The following is a 6,268-nucleotide window of genomic DNA, read 5'->3' as shown; positions in this document are numbered from 1 at the left end:
TTTTGGTCAAAAAAAGCTAGTTGCATAGACATATAAAAAATTTCATCTGCTGCTAAAAATATCCTGATAATAATAACGCTATTCCATGGACACATGCTATGGAAATTTAATAACAGACAATTCATACTCATTTCATATCCACAAAGGTAAAATGTGCTATCCCATGGGTTTTAGAACTGTATTAGATAAAATTTGAAATCGAATGAGTTTTTCCTTGTCTCTCCTTATCATATATTACTTCATTAAACTAAGTACCCCTAATCATCCAAACCAATTAAAAATAAAAATCAATAGGCAGATGCAGTAATAAAGCCCAGAAACAAAACTGTTATAATTAATTAAATAAATCTCAATTGCCATTCAATTCAGTAAGCAGTTATTATTAAATACCAAGTACTAATTGGTTTAATCATAACATCTTTAAAAACCATACCTTGCTACCTTAATGTATAGGCCATCTCTTATCAGAATATTGGAATAGACTTCTAGTTGGTTTCCCAGCTTCCCTTCTCTCCCTTGTTCCAATTCATCCTTCACATAGCTTCTAAAATAATCCTCGTTAAGCACAAGTCTTATACATTTGCTATATGTAAAAATCTACAGTAGCTTATTAATAAAATAACTCAGACACAGGAGTCTTATTATAGTAGCCACAGGAGACTTTCTTTATTCCAACATCTGGACTTTTGTTTTGATGGCTTGCTCATTTAAAAGATAAAGAAAATGTGGGCAATTATTCTGCTGAGTCAATCTGAAAGACTCCATTAAAAAAAAACAAAACTTGTTTAAAGGCTTAAAATCCTGAGCCTTTGGTATACTCACTGATATCTGAATCTATAACAGGTAGCCTATGTGGTGGTGGTTCACATTCACTAACTTTATCTCCTCATTTGAAACATGGACCAATCAAAACTGAAGCAGCACTAATTTTACCTCCCCATGATTACATGATCGAATCAAAATGTCTTTGTTTTTATATGGAAGACATTTGGCCCCCTCTATAAAAAGCTAGACCTAGCTCATGAAACTGGCCTCCCAAGTATTTTTGCCTTGATGTTGAATAAACACCATCTAAATTGCCAAGTTTGCTTCTTAAATCAAGGTGAAATCCTGAAACAAGGATTTCTGAGATTGAACAAAGGACATTCTCACATCAGCTGAGAGAAATTCTTTGCTAGAGTTAAAATGACTGGAATGTTGTAAGCAAGTGACTACCCCATCTCACAGAAAAAATGGAAAATGATTGAGTCAAGAAGAACAGGTTTCAGAGGATGCATAAGGAAGATAGGATATAGGAAAAGTTGGTCCAAAAATATAGGAAGTTCTCAAGAATGAAATTCTGAACAAAGAGAAAACCACAGAGGAAAAAAAGTGAGTGGTGTGAATAAAATGAAGTGGCTATATGGATGGATGAATGAATGAATGAAAAAACACTAATTATGGGTCAGGCACTATACTAGCGATTGGAAGTCCCAAATACAAAAATGTCATCAAGAAGCTTTCATTCTAGCCAGGAAAGATGACATATGTCATATGTATTACCATTCTTAGAGTGGGGGCAGTGGATATGGGGAAAGACAGAAGAATACAAATATGACAATATAACATGAAGATGGCCAGAAAGCAGCAAAGTGGGTTCTGGGACTAGACGTAAGGGAGAATTCTTAGCAATCAGGAGCCCAGGACTCCAAGACAGGAGTTGGTGTGCTGGGGCAGAATCCAAAGCCATGAATCTTGGTTTGAAGATGGCTAAAACAGTCTGGAATAGAAAAAAAAAAAAAAAACAACTCTCACCCATCAAAAGGTACTTGGTGCAAAGGCACAATGAAGTCAAAGGAGTGCATCTTTCTGGGAAATAAGATGGCTGACTTGGTCACCTTTCTTAAATATAGGTTCTGTGATGAGCTCTCTGCTCTCTAAAGGGTATTTGATGAAATGTGAGCTTTAAAACTGATGTGAACTGATGAAGAGGTTTTTGGAGGCCTGAGAATTCCAGAGGTGGATAAGAGATGAATGCCCAGGGTAGGCAACTCAGAGCAAGAGAGTGTGTGATAGTTTTAAATCCATAGGATCTCCAAGTTGGGTAATATAGGCTGGGACCAGTAGCAGAAGCCTGGCAAATCAGGATCAGGAATTTATCAAACTGAGATAAGATTTAATCTTAGATTAGATTGCAGATTCCCAGCCTGAGCTACCCTGGGATCCGTGAAGAACACATCCTGCCCAGAGAGAGCAGCAGCAGCAAGACATTAGAGATACAAATCAGAACCAAGTAAGAACTGGTTGTTCCTTCCAGAAGTCTTAATATGACATCTCAACTTCTTGTAAGACTGGAAGAATGAGAAAGCAAAGATTTTTATGATAAAATGTTACTAAGGTGGCAGGACTCAAAGCCAGAAGAGAATTATTCCAAAGCATGTTAAAAAAAAAACACAGCTTTCCCACAAGCTCAACTAGAATTCTTAGAAGGAATGAAAAATGATAAAGAAATGGGCTCTCTTATATCTCTTTGCTTCAGTTTCCTGACCTGTATAATGGGGATAATAACACACAGGCGTTTGTGGAAAACAGCTTGAACCAGCTTATGAGAACCAAATATTAAATTCTTAGTATAATGGCAACCTTAGCAACTGGTAACCACTATGAATCAGGTCTTGGTTTGTTTTTGTTGATTTTCTGGTTTTAAGAAAGTAATGGACAAAATATTACTAATGCAAATTAAATTTTAACCCATGTTGTGTATATTCTGGAGAGACAATTGTTAAATATTTTATCAGCATATCATGCAATCTACCTTCCAGGTTGTTGTGAGGATCAAGTGACATAACATCGGCATAAAATTTAAAGTGCTATATAATTGCTATTGGTGTGATTATGAAATAAAGAATACTAGAACTAAGAATTGGGAAAGACATAAAAGCTTTGAAGGAAATACTTGTAATTAACTGTATAGGATAAGGAAATATAAAACTTTCCCAGTTAACAATACATCCTGAAAATTAAAATTGATGAAATAAAAGTTAACACTATGAGAAAAATATTAAAGTTAAAAGGCTGAAAAAAATTATTAGAAAGTGTAAGATAACTCAAATCCAAAACAAGTTAACTGGAAAACCAAGGATTTGAGAGAATCATTGGGTTTTCCTGAAAACTGGAAGAAAAAGTCTGGATACATTTCAAGAAATTATGAAAAAAAAACTGTCCATATCTATTAAAAACAAATGGCAAAGTAAAAATAAAATCCATCTATCAGACACCCTAAGAAACCCTAAAATGAAAACTCTGAGAACCAGTTCCCAAAGGAAAAAAAAAATTATTGCAAGCAGAATTTAAAAGTTCAGCTCCTAAGAATTATAGTAAGGATCACACAAGATATAATAGCCAACCTATAAAAGAAAAGAGAACTTGGTTGTTCCAAGTATAACTTATATAGCAAACAACATACTATAGGGGGAAAATGGATTTTTAATGAAAGGGATAATTTTCCAAGTAATCCTGAAGAAAAGATCAAAATTGAGTAGAAACTTTGACACACACACACAAGAAACAAAAACAAAGGCAGTAATTAACTGTAAGATACTATATAAGGATGAAATTGTTTTTCTACTAAAAGATATTTGTTTTGATAAATGCTGATTATCCTCAGCTCAGGAGGTATAAAAGAAATGAAATAGAAGGACTGGGGTGATGGTGTTTGATGAACTTTCCTAAGAAAGGGAGATTAAAAAGCAATAGGGGAAAAAATGGAGGAAGTAGAAAACTTACACAATAGGGGTAAACAAGTATAAGTGTATGCAACTAGGAAGTGGTAGGAAGAGGAGTGGGATTCATCTAAATGTCACCTAAAGTCAAAAAAAGAGTAAAATACCTTATTTTCCCCTTTCATGCATATTAGCTATCAAAATACATATAACATACAAGGAAAAAATGTACAAATAAGAAAATATTTTGGAGGTATTAGTTATAACCAAAATAATAAAATAAAGGACTTCATTGGATCCCTTTAAGAAATAAACAACCAAAATTAGATTCTGATTAGAATTTAGATAAGTTAGATAGGAGCAGCTGGATGGTCTTGTGGATAGAGCAATGGGCCTAGAATCAGGAGGATCTGAGTTCAAATCTGATTTCAGACATTATCTGTGTGATCCTGGTCAAGTTACTTAACCCTATTTTACCTCAGTTTCCTCACCTGTAAAATGAGCTGGAGAAGGAAATGTATCCAGTATCTCTGACAAGAAAACTACAAATGTGTCACAAAGAATCAGAAATGACTGAACAACAAGAAAAAGATAGTACATATTTCTACTGGTTATTAAATGGGAATTTAGTACATATTTCTACTGGTTATTAAATAGGAATTTAAAAGAATATACATATTCTTTTCTAACATTTCTAACAAAAAAATGATCATATGCAGTATTAAAAGATAACAGAACAGAAATATTAAAATATATCCTTTATTGACCACAATTCAATAAATGCGACAAAATTATACTAAATAAAAGGACATTGAAAAAACGAATTTAAATGATTGAAGATTAAATCTGATCCTAAAGAATTGGTGTAGTAAAAAAAAAATAGAAATAATTTTTCATAATTGGAATGTGTAAGGAAAGGAGGTCATGAAGAAAGGAGTCAGAGGAACCAGAATCTCATGAGTATCTTATGAAAAGAAGTAAATACACATATACTCACAGAACCTGTTGCGGCAAAACAAAATTTAACAGGGAAATAGAGGCATGTCAGAAGGAAAAGTAACATTTAAGTGGTAGAGAGTGATTGGGTCATACAGTTTAGATGGAAGAGTGCTTAGAGGTCATCTATTTCAATTCTCTCATTTTATAGAAAAGGCAACTGAAGTCTTGAGGGGGTCAAGTGAGAGCCCAAATCATGCAAATAAGTAATGGGAATGTCAGGGTTTGAACAGGTCCTTTGGCTCTCACATTGCTCTTGTCATTTTATTAGATTACAAATTTAGATATACTAAAATCCCTGTCATTTTTCAAAAGAGAATACTGAGGCCCACAAAGAATAAGTGATTTGTCTAAAGTCACTCTGAAAGTAGCAGAGCCCAGATTGAAACCCAGGGCCTCTGACTCCCAAACCAGTACTCTTTTTTTCCATTCTGCACAGCCCCAATACTGACACATGCATGCACTTGGAATCAAACCCAGATCTCACCACGTGACAGGCAAGAATACTACAACTATGTTGTCAAAGAATCATAGGAAAATAAATTTCAATCTCAGAGAGGAGAGGATAAAGAGATTAAAAAGAAAAGAAATAGAAGAACCCCTGATTTGGCTAGATGAAGAGTATAGCAAAGGATCAAGAAAAAAAAAGCAAAAGAATACAAGCAAGAAAAAGATTTTTTTAAAAAAAATATGAATAAGAATGGCATGAACTCATCCATATAAAAAGGACAGGAAAATGTATTAGAAAGTAGGAACTAATATGTTGTTTATGAGAGAGACACAAAATGAAAGACAAAATAAATTGGAAGAGAATGATCATGTCTTAGGTTACATAGCAGAAGTTGTAATCATCTCATTTACAATAGTAAAAATAGATATGGCTAAAAGAAATAAAGATAAGCTTAAAGACACCATTAATAATGAAATATCAACAGTAATGATATCAACTTAATATATGTGCACCAAATGACTTAACATATAAATATTTAAAGGAAAACTAACAAAATAACAGGAAAAATAGATGAACTTATAATAGTTGAGTACCTCAATGTACTCCCTTTTCAAGTCTAAACAAAGATAAAGTCATGAATAAAATTTTAGAGTTTTATATAATAAATATAACATAATTATGTATTGTTATATACATAATATAATTGTTAATTAATGAATATGAATAAAAAGGATTATGCATGTTTTTTCAGCTGTATATTGTGCCTTTATTTTTAAAAAAATGAGCTAGAGCATTGAAATTTCATAACAAATGCAGAACAACAAAAATGCTAAATATTTATCTTTTACTGGCCACAACACACATAGAAAAATATAATCAACAAAGATTAGGAATAGGGAGATAATAATCACATTTTTCACTATCTTCATCAGACCTTATCTAGAGTATTATGTTCGGCTTTGGCAAATATGGTTTAAGCTAATTGGAAAATATGTAGTGGAGGACAACCAGTATGATGAAGAGCCTTGAATCCATGACATAAAAATCAGTTGAGGAAAATAGACATGTTTGTTCTAGAGAATAAAACACGCACAGAGCCAAGGGGAACAATAAGATGGGG

Source organism: Antechinus flavipes, chromosome 3 (assembly GCF_016432865.1).
Source record: "Antechinus flavipes isolate AdamAnt ecotype Samford, QLD, Australia chromosome 3, AdamAnt_v2, whole genome shotgun sequence".
Lineage (NCBI taxonomy): Eukaryota > Metazoa > Chordata > Mammalia > Dasyuromorphia > Dasyuridae > Antechinus > Antechinus flavipes.
The sequence above is the reverse complement of the archived record's forward strand: the minus strand, read 5'-3'. Positions refer to the sequence as shown.